At 37.5% G+C, this 3,001-nt stretch overlaps 1 protein-coding gene across 1 annotated transcript in view; it reads left to right on the top strand.

Moving 5' to 3' along the window:
• LOC106878847 (laminin subunit alpha) overlaps positions 1-3,001 on the top strand; it is a 249,900-nt gene that overhangs the window by 209,578 nt on the left and 37,321 nt on the right. The window lies entirely within an intron of this gene.

Below are 3,001 nucleotides of genomic sequence, written 5' to 3'. Positions count from 1 at the left end.
TGGTACAAAATCAAGAAATAATCATGACAGTGTGGATCATCAAGACTTAGTGACAAAGGATTCTTAGCATTTAATGATAGGCACACATGTGACTGTGTGGTAAGAAGCTTGCTTCCCAACCACATTGTTCTGAATTCGGTCCCACTGCATGGCATTTTGGACTATAGTCTTAGGCTTACCAAAGCCTTGTGAGTAGATTTGGTAAGCAAAAACTGAAAGAAGCCCGTCCTATATATATATATATATATATATATATATATATGTATGTATATATGTATATATTTATGTGTCTGTGTTTGTCCCCCCATCACTGCTTGATAGCTAGTGTTGGTGTGTTTACATCCCCATAACTTAGCGATTCATCAAAAGAAACCGATAGAATAAGTTCTATGCTTAAAAAATAAGTCCTGGGGTTAATTTGTTTGACTAAAACACTTCAGAGCGATGTGCCAGCATGGCAACAATCAAATGATTGAAACAAGTAATAGCAAAAAAAAAAAAATTCCCCTTACTCAGCAGATTTTTAACTATAAAGGTGTAGGCTTGGATGTGTGGTAAAAGGTTTGCTTCCAAACCACATGGTTTCAGGTTCAATTCCATTATGTGACACTATAAACCTTAGGCTGTCTAAAGCTTTTTGAGTGGATTTAGTAGACAAAAACTGAAAAAGGCTCTTTGTACATCTGTGTGTGTGCATGTTAGTTTCTCCTCACCTTGATTTCATGTGATAGTTGTAAATATATGTCACCAACATGCAAGTGACATCCTTCATTTCCAATCTTCTGAGAAAAACACATTTAATCATGGGGAATCTTACCTTACTTGGAAACAGGATGGGTTGGTAACAGGAAGAAAATCTATCTCAACAAATTCTGTCTGACCCATGCAAGCATGGAAAAGTGAACATTAAATGATGATGATGATGAGGATGTAAGTAGCTGGAGTTATTTAATCCACTTGCAGTGCTGAGCATAAGTTCCCCAAAGAATTACAAATGCTATAAAACCCATCAAAAACTGCTGTGTCATGAAGAATCTTGCTTCCCAGCCACATGATATTGGGTTCAGTGCTACTGTGTGACATCTTAGGCAAATGTCTTCTGCTATAGCCCAAGATTGTCAAAAGCTTTGAGAGTGGATTTCTTTGATGGAAACTGAAAGCCTCTCATATATATATGAGAGCACATGGCTTAGTGGTTAGGGTGGAGAGAGGTAGCTAACATGCAGCATGAACATTTGATAACTATAAACAAATCATTTGTGCAGGTCATTTGGAAAAAGCTAAACACTCATACATTGTCTTCCACGGGAGAGTCTACCATATCATCCTCATCCTTTAATGATCCTTTTTTTATGCTGGCATGGGTTGGACAGCTTGACCAGAGCTGACAAGCAGGAGAACTGTATGAGATTCCAGTCTGATTTGGCTTGGCTTCTACTGCTGGATGCCCTTCCTAATGCCAACCACTTTACAGAGTATGCCGGGTGCTGTCTTTGTAGCACTATTTGGTATGAGTGCCTGCATGGGTGCTATTACATGGAGCCAGCACAAGTACTTTTTACTTGGTGCTAATATAAGTGCTTTTTACATGGCACTGGCACAGAGCTCTTGCAGGTCAATCCTCTTCATCAGGGAAAGCAACATTAACACTTCTGCTGTAGAGGACATGTCTTCCTAAATAGAGCAAGGTGCTAGATATCTTGGTCCTTTGTCATCTCAGTAAGATTCAGTGTCCTGAGATTGTCCTTCAGTACTTCATTCCATGTCTTCCTAGGTCTCCCTCTTTCACAAGTTCCATCCAGTTTGAGTGATCAGCACTTCTTCATGGAGCTATCTACATTCATCTGCATAACATATAATATGTGTGTGTGTGTGTGGACCATTCTCTTGACATCACATGATGGTTGTAAACAAGCAGTACCGTCATGCATGTAATGTTGTTTCATTTCCAATCTTCTGTGGGAAACATGTCTGGCCATGGGAGAATATTACCTTGCCTGGAAACAGGTATGGGTTAAATGAGAGGAAGAGCATCCAGCTATATGAAATCTGCCTCAACAAATTCCATCCAACCCATGCAAGCATGAAAAAGTGAATGTTAAAACAATGATGATGGTGATGAAATTCAATTGTGATATACTCCAATACCTAGTGATATGAATATGAATAAAGTGAATTGGAAAATAGAAATATAAGATAATTTAGAGGTTTCTTTGTGATGGGATAATTTGCAGTGGAGAAGAAACATAGGGTGTTTAGCAAAACTACTAACCATGCAGACATGCCTGATCCCATATTAATTTTACAATGTTCTTTTTTCTCTTTCTTATCCATTGAAAGAAAATTTAGTCATAGAATTCCTATTTATTTTTTTAAACTATGCAACAATGTCTGTTATATTCATAACACAAAGAGATCCTGAATTTTAAAGTGCCTACCTACAAGCAGAGCAATTTGGTTAAGAAATTCCCTTTACAATCACAGAGCTTGAAGTTCAATCCCATAGTTTGGCACCTTGGTTAAATGTCTTCTACAGTGGTTTTACATCAACTCAAGTAATTTGAGTGAAATTGGCTGATGGAAATTGCGTGGAATCCTGACAGCTAATCTGTCTCTGTAGATATATTCTGTCAAGAAGTTTAACACCAGCACTACCTGGGTACCCTTTGGAACCTTTTGTAGAATACACTTAGTTGCGAGTATTTTGCTACATTCATTCTGACTGCAACATCTCCAAAGTTGAGGTTTCTTCCTCCTCACCATGATTTGAAGGACTTGAAAAAAATATTTTGGTAACCTTTTCCTCTCATTAAACCTTAAATAAAATGATAACAAAATTAAATATTTCTGCTTAAGAAATGTGACAACTAAACAGATTTAGTTTTGATCTCATTGAACACCACTTGACCCACAGGTCTTCAATGAAAGCTTTTGGTTGATCAGTATCTTGTGAGAGAATTTATAAGAATTTTGGGGAAATCCTTAGGGTCTTCCTATATAT

The sequence above is a fragment of the Octopus bimaculoides genome, chromosome 9 (assembly GCF_001194135.2).
Source record: "Octopus bimaculoides isolate UCB-OBI-ISO-001 chromosome 9, ASM119413v2, whole genome shotgun sequence".
NCBI classification, from domain to species: Eukaryota; Metazoa; Mollusca; class Cephalopoda; order Octopoda; family Octopodidae; genus Octopus; species Octopus bimaculoides.
The sequence above is the reverse complement of the archived record's forward strand: the minus strand, read 5'-3'. Positions and strand labels throughout refer to the sequence as shown.